At 41.8% G+C, this 21,734-nt stretch overlaps 1 long non-coding RNA gene across 1 annotated transcript; it reads right to left on the bottom strand.

The window, feature by feature from the left end:
- Nucleotides 1-4,323: 4,323 nt before the first annotated feature.
- LOC129050572 (uncharacterized) lies at nucleotides 4,324-12,917 on the bottom strand. The gene is made up of 3 exons (XR_008514242.1): nucleotides 12,852-12,917; nucleotides 11,044-11,287; nucleotides 4,324-4,448 (listed from the first exon to the last, which is right to left on the bottom strand). It is a non-coding gene; the product is annotated as an uncharacterized LOC129050572 (long non-coding RNA).
- Nucleotides 12,918-21,734: the final 8,817 nt, after the last annotated feature.

Below are 21,734 nucleotides of genomic sequence, written 5' to 3'. Positions count from 1 at the left end.
GAGACCTAGGGTGAATTGTCACCAAACACAATCCACACATCATTTCTATACATCATGACTTTTGGCAAATTTTCCCATGAGCATGTCACTCTGCCAGCCTCTGTAATTAGTCTGACCAACAGAGGCTGGGATCAAATTGGCCCAATTCCCAGGGATGCCTAAGAAGGCAATGAGGGGTTCTCCTTATGTTTCTGTATTGACCTTTCCACTGTGGAAGCATTAATTCAGGTAGAGCAGGATGTGCTAGCAATTTGAGACTCCACACTGGCCTACAAGGAGGAAGGGGCAGTTCTATCATCCATAACACCCCTGGCCATATCTCTGCTGGCCAGAGTTGATGCTGAGCTGAAAGACTTTCAGGGGTCAGGAGGCATCACAGCTAAAGTCATGGAGAATTGCTTCCCAATATTATACAGAATCGCAATGTTTTGGCAGAGGTTTTCAATGCTAGGATGACCAGGCTTGAAGATGTCAACCTCCCCTAACATATAATGTGTAGGGCCTCTCCCAGGAACCTCCACGATGCCTACCACCTAGAGTAATGCTGCTGGCTGTGATGAGCGGCACACTGATTTTCTGTTCTGTTTCAATGGGGAATTATAATGTTGTCTCATACAAGGCATTTTAATCAACAGTTAAGAGTCAAAAAACAACTGCACAAGTCAACTCCCTACGGAAGAGGCAAAGAAGATATCTCAAAGGTGATAATCAAATAAAAAAACCCTTTCTCCAAGGGTCTGTTTTTACCTGGACAGAGAAGGACTTCCCCCAGGGCATCACAATTTATTCCTTCCTTTATAGCAAAGTTTCTCAACTTCAGAAGTGCTAAGACATAAAAATAAAAACACACATCCTAGAATTGGAGGAAATGTGGAATCTGAGACTTGTTAAAGCCCAGGATTGAAGAAAACAATAGGACCTTAAAACTTCAAGGGTTAAAGGGAATTAGAATAATCTCAACCACATATATTTTCACACCATTTTTTTCTGTCTTCACAACTCTCAATATAAATACCTTTTTAGCCAAAATAACACATGATGGCATTTCAAATAACTGCATTTTTTTTTTAAAGAGGTTTTGAAAAGATTCTAAAATCATTTAAAATCTGGGGCAGTTGAAGATTTTTCTGGATCTATGTGTGAGTCTTCAGTATTATTCATGGCATCCTCAACTTCCTCTTCCATGATTTTGCCAGAGAACTAAATCTGTTAATAATGAGAGGATTCTGTTCTCCACCAACATAAAAGTACTAAGTGAAGAATAACGGCATCTCTCATACATCCATAATCCATGAGTAAATGCAAAATGGTATTCTTTTTAAAGTGAAACAGATAAAATTCATAACTAGAGATATACTTATACTACTATTCAAATATTTTACTTGCATAATGCAACATCCTGGGTACCAATTACATATAAAAGATAAAAGGAGGTTTTCCCATTATCAAAAATTGCACAGGTATATATTTTTAATTATGTGAAAACATATATATTATAAAACCAGAACACCGAACACTTTTTCTCCCTACAAAACAATGGAATTTTATTTTTACAGCAATGCAATTTAATTGCAGTTTTTAAGCCAATATTCTCTTTCATTAGAGGTAACTATAATTAATCTTTCCATATTGAATGCTACCGAATTCAAAGTAGTTCCAAGAAGCAAATACTGTTTGGGGGAAAAAAGTATATTTAGAGAAGAAAAATTATACAACTTTATATATAAATACCAAAAATTAGGCTGGGCACGGTGGCTCATGCCTGTAATCCCAGCACTTTGGGAGGCCAAGGCCGGGGGATCATTTGAGGTCAGGAATTCAAGAATCAGCTTGACTTACATAGTGAAACCCTGTCTCTACTAAAATACAAAAATTTGCCAGGCATGGTGGCACGTGCCTGTAATCCCAGCTACTTGGGAGGCTGAGACAGGAGAATCACTTGAACCCAGGAGGCGGAGGTTACAGTGAGCCAAGATCATGCCACCGCACTCCAGCCTGGGACAACAGAGCAAGACTCCTTCTCAAAAAAAAAAAAAATTAATCCTTTGATTTCTAATTTCTTTCTCTCTTTGAAATATTCATTAAATGTTCTATGAATTATCTTTTAATAGAAATTATAAAATCTATGTTGTGTAAGCTGAATAACACCTCCCTAAAAAGATATTCATGTCCTAATTCCTAGAACCTGTGAGTGCTACCGTACGTGGCAATAAATAAATAAAAGCCATCTTTGCAGATGTGATAAATTAAAGATTTTGTGATGGGGAGAGCATCCTGGATGATCTGGGTTGGTCCTAAATGCAATCACAAATGTTCTTATAAAAGAGGGGCAGAGGGAGATTTCACACACACAACTCCTCCAACACACACTCACAAGTGAAGATGGAGAAGAGAGATTTGAATGTCCTGACCTTGAAGATTGGAGTCACACAAACAAAAGCCACGTAATGCCAGCAGCGACCAGAAACCAGAAGAGGAAAGACTCGTTCCTCCCTGGAGCCTCTGGAGGGAGAATGGCCCAGTGGACACTGATTTCCATCCGTTGGTATTGATTTTGCATTTTTGGCCTCCAGAGCTGTAAGTGAATACATTTCTGTTGTCTTCTACCACTCGGTTTGTGGAAATTTGTTAGAACAGCCACAAGAAATAACACTTACACATCTTGAGCACTTTAAAGAAAGGATAAAACTTCACAAGCCATCTCCGCTTGGAAGTTAAGGATACACTTCATGGACCCCTTGCTCTCCACCTAGTCCTACTCTTCAGTGAAGAGTAGAAGGGGGTCTCCTTTGCAAACCAGAGGTTTTGAGTTTGGAGGACGGTGCTGGATAATGGGCTTCAGGGCTGGTGACAGGTCAGTGGGGAGAGAGCTGCCCGGGAGTTGGAGAAACATCACAGCTTCTCTGACTCAGATGCTGATTTAGTCATCATAGCTCCTCACTGAGTGGCTGTCACAGGGCTGGTTCCTGTCCAGGAACCTGGCATGGAGATCCACAGAGAGCAGGTGAAGTCCCTGCTGCTGTGGGATTTATGTCCCGGTGACAGGAGCCAACGGTCAATGAATAGCAAGCAATCCCAGGTGTGTCAGATCATGACTGGTGCTCTGAAGGATGAGAGGGAACAAGAATCGAGGGCTCTGTTAGGCGTGGGCGCTGGTGTAGACTGGATATTTGAACTGGAAGTCAGATTGGGGTATTGGATGAGGAGACGTCCAGGCACTGATGAGGGACTTACCCCATGCGGATCTGGGAGGGAGAGCTGTCGGGGAAGAAATGACACTAAGTGCAAAGGGCCTGGAGCTGCCCTGTGCTTGATGTGAGAGGAGAGGCAGACAGAGACAGGCCCTGCAGACCCTCACAGTCCCTGGCAGAAGTATGGCATCGTCTCTGAGGAAGGGATCTAAGCAGAGGAGTGATGTGTCTAAATGCTGTTTTGAAAGGACAAGTTGGAGCAGCAGCCGCTGCTGGTGATTCCTTGGCCCATGTGTTAGGCCATGTGTACAGGCATTGTTATAAAGGAATGCCGGAGACTAGATAATGTATAAAGAAAAGAGGCTTAACTGGCTCACAGTTCTGCAGCTGTCCCAGCATGGCACCAGCATCTGCTTCTGGGGAGGCCTCAAGAAACTCACAACCATGGCAGAAAGTGAAGGGGGGGCAGGCCCATCATATAGTAAGAGCCGGAGCAAGAGAGTAAGAGGCCAGGCTCTTTTAAACAACTGGATCTCGTGTGGACTCAGAGGGAGAACTCACTTGTCACCCAGGGGATTCATGAGGGATATACTCCTGTTATCCAGTACCTCCCCCAGCCCCCACCTCCAACACTGAGGAATCACATGTCAACATGAGATTGAAGGGGACACAAATCCAAACCATATCAAGCTTAGAAGCAGACTCTTCCCTAGAGCCCCCGATGTTTCTTTTTTTTTCCTTTTTTTTTTTTTGAGACGAAGTCTCGCTCTGTAGCCCGGGCTAGAGTGCAGTGGCACGATCTCGGCTCACTGCAACCCCTGCCTCCTGGGTTCAAGCGATTCTCCTGCTTCAGCCTCCCAAGTAGCTGGGGTTACAGATGCATGTCACCACGCCAGGCTAATTTTTGTATTTTTAGTAGAGACAGAGTTTGCCATGTTGGCCAGGCTGGTCTCAAACTCCTGACCTCAGGTGATCCGCCCGCCTCGGCCTCCCAAAGTGCCAGGATTACAGGCATGAGCCACCACACCTGGCCTGATGTTTCTTTTTATAAGGGCACTAATCATGTCACATCAAGGCCCTACCCTTATGACATCACCTAACCCCTAATTACCTCCTTCCTTGTAAGCCTCACCTCCAACTGTAGTCACATGGGGATTAGAACTTCAGCATTCACATTTTGTGGGGACATAATTCAGTCCATACGAGTGATCAGTACCAAATCCCAGTCTGTTTTCTTCCCCTTTTGTATTTTAGCCCCTAGAAAAGGAAAGAACAGGGCAGATGGCGCGTGGGAAGGTTTTAGGTCGGCCTGGAAAGGAGGCCCACCACTTCCTTCACATGCGCCCACTGGCACTCAGCCACATGGTCACACCTGCCCCACGGAGACTGAGATGTGTGTGCAGCCAGGTGTGCACCCAGCAAAAGGCACAGTGGGTTGTACGAGGGCCACGGGTTGCCACACTGCCACCGAAAGGAGCCTTCTCGGTTATCACCCATCATGCCTTTTAAATGCTCATCTCGGCTTTTACTCTTCATTTTTACTCATTTCTTTGTTAATCTTCCATCCAGTAGAATGTGCATTTGGTGAGAGTCTTTCTCAATGTTGCAGCCCCAGCCCTTGGGATGGTGCCACAAGCTCGATGTCCTCAGGAGATGTTTGTTGATTGGGGGTGAGGGATCAACTCAGTGAACAGGTTCCATAGGTCGTGGAACCTCCCCCTGCCACCCTGCCTCCCCCTTCCTCTGCTGCCCATGGGGACTTGACATAGAGACCTGACTTGGCTGCTCTGGACCCCAGCACTAAGGATGGTCTCACGTGCCTAGTCCAGCCTGACTGCCCCACAAGTCTGTCTTTGTTTCAGAGTGGGCTATGGCTTTCCCGCCTTACAAGGCCTCCCGTCTTCCCAGCTGGCTCCTGGTTCAGCTCCAGTGACACACTGGAACCTGTAGGGAATGGGGAGGGGCAGCTGCCCTTTCATCAAAGGATGGGTCCAGGGATGCAGTCCTTTTATCCTCAGAGGAGCATTAGCAAGGAAAGGGCTTCAAATACAGGAAAGACTAGTTTGTGCGTATATTATCTGGCTGTACAAGACTCAGAATTTTATTTTATTTTTATTTGTTTATTTTATTTTTTGAGACGGAATCTCACTCTGTCGCCTAGGCTGGAGTGCAGTGGTGCGATCTCGGCTCACTGCAAGCTCCGCCTCCCGGGTTCATGCCATTCTCTTGCCTCAGTCTCCTGAGTAGCTGGAACTAAACAGGCACCTGCCACCACGCCCAGCTAATTTTTTTGTATTTTTAGTGGAGACGGGGTTTCATCGCGTTAGCCAGGATGGTCTCGATCTTCTGACCTTGTGATCTGCCCAACTCGGCCCCCCAAAGTGCAGGGATTACCGGCTTGAGCTATGGCACCTGGCCAAGACTCAGAATTTTATGACTTACTGATAAGGGCCATACCCATACAATTTTGTTTCTTCTTAATATTCAAACTTTAAGGGACAAATACAGACTTAGCAATGTGAAGTGGACTCTGGTGAAAATTTACAGGTATCCTGAGCTATTTAAAAACAATAACTTTAAGTCAAGACATCCTCTTGGATTGTACCATTTAGAGGAGCAACAAACTGCTACACAAGAATCCACAAAGCATGTGCTTTCAGAGTTCCAGCAGTCAAATATGTTTCTTCTGGGACATTATGAACTTGAAGGCTAAATATTGTAGAGAGGGGTTCATTTCAAAGGGTGCAGTGTGTCCTCCCAAAAATGATGTTTGGGTCTCTTTCTGGGAGCTGACAAAAACATAGTAACTGGTGTAACGATTTCTAAGCAAGGGAAAATAATACAGACCAGTTTCGTCTCCCCTCCTCCATTTCCATATACATAAAAAATAAACAAACAAAATGAATACACACAATCACGTTTACGTGGGTCTGATGTGCCTGGGGCAGCCACATGCCAAAGCACATTCAACTAATGGAATATCTAAGGCGCTCCCAACCTCAACGCCTCCGAAATGCAGTCTCCAGCAGAGTTTTCTCCTCTGCCGTGCTCAGCACTGGCAGGACCCATGCTGGGTGCCAGTGTTATTAGGCAGGCTTAGCTCAGCATGTGATGATTTGGGTTTATCCTTCAGAAATAAATCTATATACCAAATAATTCCAAAGCAAAACGAAGTGAGATGATTAACAATCAAGTTCTCAGTAGGGCACGGTGGCTCGCGCCTGTAATCCCAGCACTTTGGGAGGCCGAGGCTGGCGGATCACTTGAGGTCTGGAGTTCAAGTCCAGCCTGGCCAACACAGTGAAACCCTGTCTCTACTAAAAATGCAAAACTTAGCTGGGCATGGTGGCGGGCACCTGTAATCCCAGCTATTCGGGAGGCTGAGGCAGGAGAATTGCCTGAACCTAGGATGCGGAGGTTGCAGTGAGCCAAGATACCACTGTACTCCATCCTGGGTGATAGAGTGAGATTGATTCTCAAAAAAAAAAAAATCAAGCTCTCTGTTTTGTCTCTCAGATCACTTGTCCAATGTTCTCCCTTCCATGGGCTGTATTACCAGCACTTTCCAGGGACTTCTTGCCAGCCAAAGACTCCCTTGATGGTGGAGGTGTCCATATGCCTTGCCTTCGCCAAGGAAATGTATGGAACATCTGGGTGGAAGCACTTCTGTGCCTGGCACAAGTGTCCTCACTCTTCACCTCCATGGCAAGTCATGCGGCCTCATTATTGAGCATCGCATGGAACAATGAGCCCAGGCAGCCTACTGTCAGCCCAGATGCCTGGGGAGTAGGGCCGTTCCCTTCCCCTCTTCCCAGTCTGTCCTGACCTCTGCTGGACATGGGGCATAATCAAGACATAAACTGTTGCTTAAACTCACTGAGATTTGGGTGTTGTTTGCTAAGGCAGCACTATCTAATCTGCCCTGAAAATGCAGGAACTGTCACATGAATAAGAGCATACCTGTAACAAAAACACTGAGTGTGTGGCATTTCCATGATAATAAGGCGGCAGGTGCTAAGGATACTGGAGAGGGCTCTCTTTATTAAGCAGTGGCTAAACATTTGCTAAAATCCTCCCCTGCAATAACTGAAGAGGAATTGAGTGGATTTGTAGCTCTAGCAGTCAATACACACAGCAGTAGTGGTGGTGTTGATTGCTGTCGGCTGTGTTTGGTAAGGTATTAAAGATAGAGGGGAGCTTAGGGAAGAATTGACCAGTGTGCAAGCCTAAGAAAAAAGAAGCACAGGGCATCCAAAAACTCAGGGCTTGGCAAGGGGACGATCATGTTCTTGACTCCGAAACAGTAAATGATTGAGAAAACCTTGCAGATTCAAATGCCTACTGCAAACTTTTAATCATCAAAAATGCTTCAGAAAAAGAAGTAGAGGTAGAAAGTTTGATACTCAGTGTGGTTTTTCAGTTGGATTAAAAGTACGTTTCTTTCAATTGGATTAAAATCAGGGTGGAGGGTAAGGCATAACCTTTGTGCCCTCCCAACAAAAGCAACATAGACTCAAGTTCCCGGCCACTAAATTGAGTGGCACTCACCTTGGAGGCAAGAAAAGGAAGAAGCCCGGAGATCATGTTGAAAGGATGTGGGTGTGGGCCGTGATACACTCTGCTCCCTGGAATCAGGTAGATCAGAAACCAGATACATTTTTGATGAAGGAACCAGGAGGCTGAGTGTGTTCCAGGTATAACAGGATCCGTGACCACCTAACCCGCTGCACCCTTTCCCTCCGGAGGGAGCTCATCCCAGCATCTCCTTCACATATAGTTGAGGAAGAGCATGGAAAAGGAAGACTCTCCAAACCAAAGCCAGAGACCAAGGGAACACAGGGACATTTGCAGAGTAGAACTGAGACTTCTTCCCCAGGAGAGGAATTAAGATGAGTTCACCCTTTGCAGCACAGGGCACCCCCACACTGTCTGCTCTGGGGTGCTTAGAGTTGCATTGGACCAACGGGAATATTTGCTGCAGGGATACTGTCCCTGTTCTACCATTGTCTAGTGCTCCATGGGGACAGAAACATGCTTTTTAGTTCATCGGAGAAGTATCTGTAACCAGTCCCCTTGAGATTTCAGCACCCAGCATTTTTAGTGACAGAAATAATGAAAAATCTGAATTAGACCCTTGCCTGCTTACACACATTAATTGTTTGCTTTTGCTCCACATCCCTTGTTCCTGCAGTATAATTATAAACTGCCGATGTACTGTTTCTTTGTCAAACGGGAGATAACTTCAGGGTGACACAAAAATTTTGCAAAAGGAATGAATGCCTTTAAAGACATTGTGAGCAGCCGCTGACACCCAGAAGTCTGATTGCTCAAAGGGCTGAGACTGAAGAAACACAGGCTCTTCCCCTCAGTTCCCTGAAGCTCTCCCTCTCTTACTCCCTAGCTGCATAAAAACTTTCTGCTTCATCTCTTTTTGAAGACGGACTTGAAAGACTTGCTCTCACACCCTCTCACTCTGGCCAAACTGAATAAACCTTTCTCTATCTCCAAGCACTGGTGTCTCAGCTGCACATGGGGTACACGAGCCTGAATCTGAGGTTCTACAATATGTTCATACCTGAGGAAGACAGGCTCATGCGCCTTTAAAAGAACTTGAAGATGTACCGAACAATGGGACTTGAAGTGTTTTTCTGTAGAGAGAGGATGAATACATGGGAAGAAGAATCAATAAAAGGGTAGACCTCGATAGACATTAATAGGTGCCATTCATGACAGATTCTCCCTTCTTCCGCAACACACCCCTTGATGTTAGGGGTAGCCTTGTGGCTTGCTTTGATTACTGAAATGCAAGCTGAAGAAGTGTGTCATTTCCAAGTGGACATAATTAAGAACTGATGACAAATTTTCCATGCTGTCTTCCCCGACCATGGCATCCCTTGAAGTTGGGTTGAAGTAGCAATGGAACCTCTGTTAGCCTGAATGCCCAAGTGATACCAACGAAGTGGTAAGGGGACGATCACGTTCTTGACTCCAAAACAGTAAGATTCAGAAAACCTTGCAGATTCAATGGTGATGCTAAGGATATTGGAGAGTCCAATAAGGACATTGGAGAGGGCTTTGTTTATTAAGCAGTGGCCAAACTGCTGAATATGATCATGATGACTGATGATTGTGGCTGTCAGCTGTTTGGATTTTGCATTGTTTACTATGCAGCGTGGACTCCCCTGTCTTGACTACTACACCATCCATACAGTGCAGATCATCATAACTTGTCAAGGCAGGTACACAATCCATAGGAATCTGGCTTAAAATATGAAATGTCAGAAGCAGGCATTTACTTTGTAGAGCTTCATGGTCTGTGACATGCATTTAGTATTGATCCCATAAAATTGTAAGTTTTAGTTGAACGTTTTATTATATGCTTGTTAAAAAAACAAATTACAATGAATGTAGTTATAGATCTAAGTGGCTTTTATTTTTGATTCATGAACTGGGGCAGCCTCCATACCACAGAATAGAATGAGCGCTGCCACTGAGCAATGGCAGAAAAGTGGGTTTGTAAGATGGAAACAGGGAAACAGAACAATAGAAAAAAAAATCTGTTAGTTACCATAGTAGCAAAGTGAAAAAGTTGGCAGATTCCATTGTTTCTCATCAATTAGTCCCTTATGCTTTTCATTTGCCTTTGTAAGAAAATTAAAAAAAAATCTTTTCTGAAGATTACCTTTAGTAAGGTTTTGCTATTTTGATAAGAAGTTGCAATTTCTGGGGCCTAATACCCAGATGAACATTTCTCAAATCCCCAAATCCAAAATCCAAAATGCTCCAGAATCTGAAACTCTGAGTGTTGATGTAACACCCCAAGGAAATGCTCACTGGAGCATTCCAATTTAGGATTTTCAGATTTGGTGTGCGCAATCCATATAATGCAAATATTCCAATATCCAAAAACATCCAAAATTCAAAACACTTCTGTTTTCAAGCATTTTGGATAAGGGATACTCAGCCTGTGCATGTAAAAGGCAGGTATGCCTGGAAGGCAGAGTGAACAGTTCTTTTGAAATTAAGGATCCCATTTTTACATGAAATTTTGGATCTCTTAGAGCAAGATAAAAGCCTAAGAGGGGAACATCACAGGTTGGGTCCTGTAGTGCTTTCAGAGTATACCTCATTACATGGATATTTTCTTGAGGCTGGGGCTACCTGATTCCATATGCAGCTTATTCTAACACGAAAGTCTTTTTTGGTGGTGAGCACTCTAATACCTCTTATGTGGCCAACTTATACCCACCCAGCCAGCCACCAGGCTTTGGCTCTGACATCCTTTGACCAACTTAGCCAATCATTTCCCCCTATTTAAGCACAGAAGAAAAAGAAATAAAACAAATAGAACCCAAATTCCTGCATGTTCCAAAAGCTTGAGTTTACACTCCCTACGGTAATAATCACTTACTGCAAATGCTGTCAGTTACCTCTAAAACTGTAGCTTTTGGACTGGGCACGCTGGCTTACACCTGCAATCCCAGCACTTTGGGAGGCCGAGGCAGGTGGATCACTTGAGGTCAGGAGTTCAAGACCAGCCTGGCCAACATGGTGAAATCCCGTCTCCACTAAACACAGAAAAATTAGCCGGGGATAGTGGTGCATGCCTGTAATCCCGGCTACTCAGGAGGCTGAAGCAGGATAATCGCTTGAACCCAGAAGGTGGAGGTTGCAGTGAGCCAAGATTGTGCAACTGTACTCCAGCGTGGGGGACAGAGCAAGACTCCATCAAAAACAAACAAACAAAAAACAAACAAACAAAAACTGTAGCTTTTGCCAGTGAACCTTCAGCTCCTGCAACCCTAGCAGGTCATGTGCTCTCTCACAGCACACACCAACACTTGGTACCCACCTCAAGGCCACGTGGTCTTCCACAGCACAAACTAACCCTGGATTTGAACATCAAAAAGATCTTAGAGGTGCAATCCTCAATGCAAGAAAAGCAGAGTCTGACCCGAGGGGAACTTACACCCCTCAGAGCTCCATTAGAAAAGCAGAGAACCTCAAAAGGGGTCCAAGGTGCCTCTTTTGAATTCTTCAGTGGGTCTTGGAAGTTACTAACGGTGTCCCTTAGGTCTCTTTGTCAGTTGCCAGAACTGCCAAAAGACAAAATTACAACAAATTTAGTTATAGATCTAATTGGCTTTTATTCGTGATTCATGAATTGGAGTAGTCTATGTTCTACAAAATAGAAGGAGAGCTCCCACTGGGCAATGGCAGAAGAGTGGGTTTGTAAGATGGGAACAAAGAAACAGAACAATAGAACAAAAGCTAGTTGGTTAATGTTGGGTTACTCCAGGTTACTGTTCTGTAAGAGTTAAAGCAGAGGGGACTGACTCAGTTAGACTGGACTGTCCTCTTTTCAGGAAAAACTGGTCTTGTTTTGGATCTATCTGCCTCCTTAACATTTCAATGTAATGATGTGCCATTTAGCATGAGTGACTCCATTTTAGTTTAGTCTTTTCTACTGGGGCCCAGCGCAGGAGCTCAGTGCAAAACAATGGCCTTCCATAATTTTGTTTAACAATTTCTTCCTTTGGCCCTTCTTCTCACCTGGGTGAGAGCGTGACAAAAAGGCAGGGCGTCAGCACTACTTTCAGTTATCATTATTTTGGGCTTCTGGTATTAACATGCCATTCAAAGGTTACAGTGTCATCATGATCACACACTTATGACTAATACATCACTCATACGATGCAGTATTTTAGTAACTTGTCAGTACAGATACTAGATCCATAGGAATGTATTAATAGCTTAAAATATGAAATGTCAACAGCAGATATTTACTTCTGTAGGGCTTATTGGTCTGTGACATTTATTTGGTAAGGATTCCATAAAATTTTACTTTTTAGTGGAACTTTCCATTATATACTCCATCCTGTCAATTACTGAATAAGTGTCTTAAGAGGATTTAATATAGTGTGCTTAGCAAAAACTCCACTCCACAAAGATGCAAGCATCATCCTCGTAAGAAAAAAAGGAGTCAGGGGAATTAAATTTCCAAGTAAATCATAAGTACTTTCCTACAGAGGATCTTTCAATCAAATAGAGACAGAAACGAAACAAATATTTGTAAATGACAGAACTGAGGTGGAAAATTCCTCCACAGTAGCTCATTTTGTGCACATGGAGGTTAGTGGACACATGGGTTATGCTACAGGCGTTGCTTCCCACATAACTTCTTCACAAGACTTCGAGCTCTTCCAGGGGTGGGAGAGTGCTTTCTCTTCTGTGTGTCCTAGCAAATTCTGTGTTCACCACAGACTCTCAATACTGCAATGGGAACTCACATGTATTAGCTCACGTGCTCCACACCACAACTCTGTGTGTATTACAGGAATTGCTATCTTCACATTACAAATACACAAACCTAAGCTCTGGAGGTTGGGCCACTTGCTCCGATTTCTACCACAATAAAGAGATACAGCCAAGATTCCCACTCAGGTGTGTCTCACTTTCAAGCTTACATCATTTGTTTTATTCATTTATAATTAACTCAACATTATTGAATGAATGATTTACGTAGATACAAAATATATGCTAATATATAGGGAAGCATGAGAAAGGCAGCAGACAATTCCTATACAGTCAAGATTTAAGAAGGAGGCTCTTTGAGTAACATAAACTCAAAAGATATTCCCATTAATATCCATCACTCACAATTTGACTTTGTCATTATGAGGTCTCTTGTTGCAGGGAAAGTACAAGATCACCACTTGCGGATGGCTCTTTCTTTATGACATCATCAGGTTCCAATTTTGCCTCCCTGTCCTTGCAGGGCATCCTTCCCTCAAGAGACAGACCTTTTTAGGCAAGCAGAATGCCCTCCATCAAAGCATTTGGACATGCAAATGTTGAAGTTACGGCATGTAGGTCACTTACAAAAAGAGGACAACTATTTCTGGTAACATTTAAAATTTATTGTGGTGAGTCAAGGCTAATGCAAGGTGAACCCTTCCCTTTACCACATCTGCACATCGACATTAGCTCATCCATGTATTAAAAAACGGGCCTCCAGACAGTTCATTGGCAATTTGGCAAATTGTTCACGTATAATGCAACAGAAGTCTAGTTTCAACTCATACTGATTCCACCTCAACTTTCCATGAATGGTTTTGATTTTAGTGTAATATGTGAATGACGTTTATTAAAAAATATTGGAATAAAAAATATTAATTAGCTAAATTTATTAATAGTAGCAGGTTACAGGAAGAGTGCTTACTCTTCACAGGATGGATTATGTCTTTTTTTTTCTGAGAAATACATTCATCTAAGGTGTTCACTTTATTTTCCTGTTTTTATACTATGTGTTTTATCAATCTTTCTATCTATGAGATGGATGAGTTCTAAGATTCTTGGGACAAAGGATTTTTCCTAAGCTTTTATGTCCCTTTAGAAGTGAGCCCATAGGGAAGGAGGCAAGGTGAATAGTTGTATCCCTGCCATTTTCCTCACAGTTTATTCTCTATGAATTCAACCTAGCCACATCTACTGTCCCATCTCCCTCTACAGAGCCCTCTCCCCGGAGAGCACTGTGAACCTTTTTGTTTCCAAGAATCATCATCTTTCATTAAAAGAGTGAGGAGAGGCCGGGCACAGTGGTTCACGCCTGTAATCCTAGCACTTTGGGAGGCTGAGGTGGGTGGATCACCTGAGGTCAGGAGTTCAAGACCAGCCTGGCCAACATGGTGAAACCCCGTCTTATTAAAAATACAAAAATTAGCCGGGCGTGGTGGCACGCACCTGTAATCCCAGTTACTTGGCAGGAGAATTGCTTGAACCCAGGAGGCAGAGGTTGCAGTGAGCCGAGATTGCACCACTATACTCCAGCCTGGGCAACAGAGCAAGACTCTGTCTCAAAAAAAAAGTGAGGAGAAGCTCCATGTGGCCTCTAAGTGTGTACAGGGTGAAGGCACATTGCTTTTCTTTAGGACCTTCCAGAAAGCAATAATGATGAGTTTCCTCTTTGTTTATTGAAAATCTTAAAGATGATGGTAATCATGATGATGATATAATGATACAAAGAGAAAGGAGGAGAAATACACATTTATCTTAAGTCATTTTTGTCTGGGAAGAAATTCCCAGAGAGATTTGTCTTCATCTCTTTAATACAGATGAAAACAATGATTACAATAATTTCTATCATTATGTTCTTAGGTTTCTTTAAAATATTCAGAAAGAAATGCTCACAATTCTTCTTCCACTAGAGGTAAGAGAGGGTTGGAGTGAACTATAGAGAGTGCCTTAGTTCATTTCATGCTGCTGTTACAGAGTACAACATACTAGGTAATTTATAATCGACACATTTATTTGACCTATGATTCTGGAGGCTGAGAGATGTAAGAGCATGGCACTAGCATCTGGCTAGAAGCTTTGTGCTGCATCATTCCATGGTGAAAGATAGAAAGCCAAGAGAGGGCAAGCGCAATCAAGCAAGAGACAGCCAAACTCACTTATAACAAACCCACTCTCATGATAAAGACATTAATCCATTCATAAAAGCAGAATCCTCACAACCTCACCTGTTAAAGATCCCACCTCTCAACATTGTTGCATTGGAGATTAAGTTTCCACCCATGAATTTTGGGGGCCACATTCGAACCATAATGGACATAATAGTTTTAGGACATGTGGATGAGGTTGAGAAGTTTTTGTGTCCACATGTGCATACAAGCACAACTGTATGGGAATAATTCTATTATAAAGTTGTATTATCCAGGAGGCTGGAACTAAATACACTATCCAATTTGAGCACAAAATCCAATTGGAATCATTTTTATATGCAAGCTGGTGTTCTCTTCTCATCCTTCAATGATTCATCCATATCTATTGCTGCTGATTCCGGGATGCTTGTCAATATCCTAATACGTGTCTTCTCTGGTATTATTTTTTTATTTTGAATGACAGAGAGCCTGGTCATTTTATTATACCTTTGAGCCTAATGCACAATGTATATTCTAGGTGCATTTCATGGAATTTAATGCTTCAGTGTTGATTCCATAAACTGTTTGGGGAAATCTGGTAAGGTGATGTAAGAATCTCATGCCCAAACACATGTGTCTGCCTTGCTAGGCGTCCCTCTTGCAAGACCAATTTAACCTTTTATTTCTAGAACGTGTTGTATATTCCTTCACTAGTGGCCCTTTGCTTGCCCTTTCATCTGCCTAGAATCCCCTTCTTTTCTCTTAGAGTGCTATTATCCAAAAATCTTACCAAGAACTCTCCATCCCCTCAGAGTTAGCTTCTTCCACTGGGGCAAAGTAGATATTTAGTAAGTTTTTACTGTGATACTTTGATCCCATTTGTGTTTAGTTTTATGTTTTTGATTCTTTGTGACACATATTTAAATGACAAGGGAAACCTTGAAATATATGATTACCTGGGTCAAACCCCAGATCAACTGAATCAGATCCTCTAAAGGTTAGACTAAAGCAATGATCTTTAAGAAAAATGGCAAGAATCAAAACCTCCCTGAGTAATTCTAATGTGTGTCCAGGATCAAGATAGCTCAGCTATAATGTCAATAGGCCAAATGTTAACACCCACATGGTCCATTTAGCTTTGAATAAAGACGATTTAACCCATTATTTCTTTAAAAAAAAATCCTTGCACTATTGTCAACAATGAGAATCCCTTGCCGTAAGGCACAAGACATACATACAATAAAATCCATCACCCTGTAATCCCAGCACTTTGGGAAGCCCAGGCCGGCAGATCATGAGGTCAAGAGATCCAGACTATCCTGGCCAACATGGTGAAACCCTGTCTCTACTAAAAATACAAAAATTAACTGGGCATGGTGGCATGCACCTGTAGTCCCAGCTACTTGGTAGGCTGAGGCAGGAGAATCACTTAAACCCAGGAGGTGGAGATTGCAGTGAGCTAAGATAGAGCCATTGCACTCCAGCCTGGTGACAGAGCAAGACTCCGTCAAAAAAAAAAAATCCATCACCATTTCTGAAATACCCATAACATAAAGTAAAGCCCTCTTAATGCCAAGTCAGTATTCTTGTCCTGTGTAAAGGTCATCTAAGTTATCAAATTGTGGGTGTGGGCATGAGAAGTGTGCATCAGAGTATGGAAGGCTAGCATGAACAGTCTAGGCAGAACTCAGGATCATGAAAGAGTAGGATGTATGAACACAAAAATAAGTAAGGTTTGGTTGTGTTTGGGTCAGATATTTAGGGACGTAAGATCTGAAACTGGATGATCAGCTCAAGGTAGGAAGAAAAGGTAGGGCGTGAAGGCCAACGTAAGACCCTGATTCCAACTGAAACCCAGCAGGAACCACAGTGAGTAATGGAGCCTCCAGCAGCAGACAGGCAAAGGTTCCTAAAGGCAGGAAGCTTGTGGCAGATAAAACAAGGGAAGTGATAGAAGACCTTTCTCCCCCCATGCATGGAAGGACTGGCTTTGAGAACAAGGCTGCCAAATCAAACATAAGATGCCCAGTTAAATTTTAATTCCAGATAAAAAACAATTTTTTTTAGTATGTGTCCCAAATATTGCATGAGATCTGCTGCCAGGATTGGAAAGCTTGTGGGACAGGAGGAACTGTTCTGCTAATTCCTTCCTAATGGACAATTCCTTCTTGCAGAGAGTACCCTTCCTCTTGTGTGTCCACGTCCAGCTGGCTGTACCATCACCCAGTTGACTCTGATTAAATCAATTCAAATATTATAGGAATGTTGTTAGTAGCAGATGGGCTTCATTTAGTTGTGGAAGTCTAGATTCAGTTTTCCAATGAAAGGAAGTCAGGAACTAAGCTTAAATCAGATCTGGCTTCATGTCTAAAATTGACTTAAGCAAATTTTTATAATTCTGGGGGCAAAACCCTAAAATTATTTGATTAATTTTTGCCCTGAGTTTTCCATGTACAAATATGAAGAGATTACTCTGAATGATGTACATTTTAAATCATGGTTTAACCTTTTACACCTGAGGTCTCCTTAATCAACAGAAATCGACAGAAATGGCTTTTAACTTTCTATTGATTTAACCATCTAATCAAAGCTCTTGGGAGTCTAATTTTAATCTCTTCAGTTACTTATGAGTAAATCACTGGCTCCCTGGAGAAATGATGGTATAAGGAATACCAGAAGGTACAAAGTGCTATACAACAAGAAAGAGTGCAAAGACTAACAAGAACACACCAAAAGAACCCGGGCATTCTGTTTTAGCAGTGGGAATGCATTTAATCAATGAAATACACAGGTTCATTGAACTCAGAAAAGGGAATGCCAGGAAAAAATAATTAAAATTCATGCTATCTTGTTTAAAATTGGTGTCTTTATTTGGCTCTTCCAGTAGAAACTATAGGGAAGGTGACCAAATAACTTTGAGTGGTGAAGAAAGCTCTTTATTATGTGAGAAAGCAGCTAATAATGGTCAAAATTAATCATATGATAGAATTAGAAAAATCATTTTGTCACCACCTAGGACAAAGGTTATTAAGTGGTATTAAAACTGTTCCATTGCATTCTTGGGGAACTGAGTATTTGCATAGGGCTAAAGTAATTCCACATAGACTATTTCTAATAAGTGGGGTGAAAATTGTAATTGTACATGGAGGGGTAAACTATCATGACCCTAATTCAGCTGTTGATTTCCCATCACTAACCATCAGTCAACCAGATGTCATGCCTCCTGATGAGATGCAACATGAATTACACAACATCACAGAGAATGAATGCTGGCAAAAATATTTTGTGTGACTTCCAGCTTGCAAATCTAGCTGCCAATTTGTAGGAACTACAGGAACCAGAGGATTAAACAGAAAGATTACAGGGACACAACCAGACACATCCAGAAGGTTGAATGTTTTCCTCAGGACAATCAGCTTGTGAATTTTGTTTTTTAATAATTTTGTGATATGAATAAAGAAATGGGGGCAGGAGGTGGACTGTGCCAAGTGAAGAGAAACATAAAGGCCACCACCACCAAATCCAGTGATTTGTCATGGATTTGGATCCTGATTTGGACAAAAGGGAGTGGAGAAAACTCTTCAGACAATGAAGGAAATTTATTGCATAAGATAAATTTTTGACATAAAATGATACACATTGTTAGGTCTAAAATATCATTTACAGTGTGAATTTATTTTGGTAAAACCATAATGTTGTGTGTATATATGCAAAAAAGAGGGTCTAGAGGCACATCTGCTGGGGGTGGGCCATGCCATCATCTGGGAGGTGGAATACACCACTCTCTCAATCTTGTTAATCTTTGTTTTCTAACTTTACATAGGCATAATACAGCTTTTGAAATCATGAAAACTTATTTTTAATTAAAAGTTAAACGAAACAGGCATTCCTGATAAATATACATATTCAAGTTTTTAAAAAATTCATTATTTGATTTTGTTTTCCAGAACTTTGACTTAGGTTTTGAGCCAAATGCATTCTCCTTAGAGTTTCTGAAAGGTTCAAACAACATGTTTTCCCTCCTTTTGATTTCATATAGTTTTCCAACCTAGCCTGGAAAAAAATCGTTTCTAAATCCCTTGAGAAAACTCTATTTTCATTGAACTTTTGATCCTACCAGAAGCAATATTTGTAAAGAGAAGTCTGTTGCTTCTCTTTACAAATTCAGTCTGATGTTAGATCAAAGAAATTCAGATAAACATTGGGGCTATAAGTTTCAAGTTCAAAATAAATCCCTAATTTAAACTTCTCAAGAAGTTTTTTCAAGCTTTTACATAACTATAACAAAAGCTTCAGGAAACAGAATGAAAGATAAGTTTAACAGAAACAGGAATAACCTTGGTAAAAGTTTCCAAAACCTTAATGAGCTTTATTAACATGTTTAATGAGGGAATAATAGGATATCACTATTAAGGATGACTGAGAACTGAGACAAGGAAGACTGAATAGATTTAGAAATATGTGGAAGTTACAGTTTTAAGACTTATGTAAAAATTTTCATGGAAGGTAATAATATTTTTCCAGTGTGTGTATAGTCGATGGTTTTGTTTTTCCAACAGTAGCTATCAGAGGGCATTGCAAAGAAGGATGTACACAATACATATTCAATGAATTTTATCCAACTGAACAAGGAGAATTTTCTGTACTGCATATTAAAGTGATTTCTACCCAACTGTTTGAAAATGAAAAAATGTAGTTGGGCACTATTCATGTCTAAAAATTGCTCACAGCTATTTTTACATTTTTATGGATATGTTCATTATATTGAGTGTTTCTTTTGGAAGCATGTACATAGCAGTTAAATGTAAGCTTGAAGGTAACTCAATCTTGTAATATAAAGTATTAACACCAACTATAAGCCCACAATGCCTTGTCCAAATCTCCTATAGCCAGATATATTTGGAAATTAGAAAACGTTGGGCTTAAAAAAGTAATATGGTGCCTATAACCATGTATATCACACCTAGCAACATCTAAGAGAACACCATGCAATCAAACACATCAATAGTTCTGCAGTGAAATACATCAGTATCCAGAAGTGGAATAAATAAAACCTATAAATAGATTTCCATTTGTTCATATCAGGCTTTGCTGGCTGATGAGTTTTGGTGCCAAATTTATAAACAGCTTTGAGTTTTCAGAGCTTTAAGGATTTCAAAATTGCAGTTAAGTACTAGTAGTGTGAACTAGTATTATTAATCAATAATTGGTTAGAAGATAATTCTACTCTGTTTTGAGCTAAAACATACAGAACCACTTCACTGCTTAGACAACAATGTTTTGGGATGTGTTTTAAATATGCCATTGCCCTAATAACAGATTTTTTGGACTTGATTTTTGTATATTACTTGTTGAGAATGTAGAGACAATGATTAGTGAAAATTCTGACCAGAGGATTCAAGAGCGCACAGGTCAACATGCGGTGGCAGAGCCAAGCAGGGAGGCTGGCCAGCTCTGGGACTGCTTTGCTCCATCACAGATCACCAGCCAGTAGCTGAGTGTGGCAACAAAGCTGGACAGGTCTCTGGCTAGACCAGTGTGCCTTTTGTCATATTCTCACTGCTCCTTGGAGTCAGTTGGCTATTCTATAAGTGGACAACTCATGCCATTATTAGAATAATTAAAGTACTTCCTCAGATAATGAATGATTTCCAATGTCTCTGGAGAATAAAGTAACATTCAAATGATCTAATGTTCAGACAGTTGTATTTTAAGTAAATACTATAAATATCATATTGGTTATTAAAATTCATATTGGGTATAAAAGCTTTGCCATGTGAGAAAAATTAATTCACTCTCTGAAACCCCAATTATATAAATGCTTACTGCTTTGAGGGAGAGTTAAGGTGGTGCCATAAAATCCTCTGATACTGGAAATGTAAAAAGAACTCCTTCCCCAAGCGTGATCTATGGATAAGGTTAACTCCACATTATATTTCACAAATTTCAGCCTTTTCTTTGTCAAATGGTCAAAAAGAAAGGTAGGACTCAAAACAGACCTAGAAATAGGACAAAGTATGAAGAAATAAATAAACTTATTAGAGACAGGAAAATTGGGAAAGATGTGAAAACATCTTCCACCTAGGGAGCAGAAGGAGAATGCCTGTCTCCGCTGTCTCTTCCAAACTACCAAGTGAGGGCAACCGTTTGGATGGGGAGGAAGGACAAAGAGCTGGCACGAGCACAGGGAACTCTGAGTCTGTGAGGGCTTTCAGAGTGGGGCTGTCTCTCTTGGGAGAGACATCCTTGGTTCTGCAGAGATAGAGATGGCCCAGGAGGACAAGCAAAGAGCAGGTTTTGCTTGGGCTTCGGCAGATCCTCCATGTGTGCTTACTCAGGAGGGCAGCAGCTGCCCTCACGCAGAAAGCACGTGCCCCTGAGTGAAATGTCCTTTGTGTCTCATACCCTGGGACTCTCGGCACCATGGCAGAGCTGCAGGAGTGTGGGGAACTTTCTCCCTGAAGTAAACATGACCTGGTAGATAAGAAACACAAGTCAGAGAATTCTTCAAGAACACCAAAGAGTAAAAGAATTTACTGGTTAACCACAATTAATGCTTTTAAAATGAGGCTTGGAAATCCCTTCTGTGGTAAGGGATTGCGGACCCAAGGCATCTGCATCCCAATCCCTGAAGCCTGTGACTGTGTGACTTTACATGGCAAACAGACTTTGTAAATGTGTTTGAGTTAAGGACCTGGTGATGGGGAGATGATCCCGGATTATCTGTGTGTGCCCAGTGTCATCACAACGGTCCTTGAAAGCAGGAAACCTTTCCTGGCTGGTCAGAGAGTGCCTGAAGACACCAGAAGAAGGGTCAGAGAGACGGTGTACTCTGGCTTTGAAGATGGAGGGCCACCTTGAGAGGCTTGAAGAGGCAAGAGAACAGATTCTCTCCTGGAGCTTCCTAAAGGAATGTAACCCTGCTGATACGTCGATTTGATTCCATTCCAACCCATTTCAGCCTATTGACCTCCATAACTGCAATATAAAAAATGTGTGTTGTTTTAAGCCACTGTTTGTGGTGATTAGTTAGTTATGGAAGCAATAGGAAACTAATACATCCACCTCTCAATCACTCTGCCCAGGTGTACAATTATTCATGGGAACTGGAGTGGGCTGC

The sequence above is a fragment of the Pongo abelii genome, chromosome 16, assembly GCF_028885655.2.
Source record: "Pongo abelii isolate AG06213 chromosome 16, NHGRI_mPonAbe1-v2.0_pri, whole genome shotgun sequence".
NCBI classification, from domain to species: domain Eukaryota; kingdom Metazoa; phylum Chordata; class Mammalia; order Primates; family Hominidae; genus Pongo; species Pongo abelii.
The sequence above is the reverse complement of the archived record's forward strand: the minus strand, read 5'-3'. Positions and strand labels throughout refer to the sequence as shown.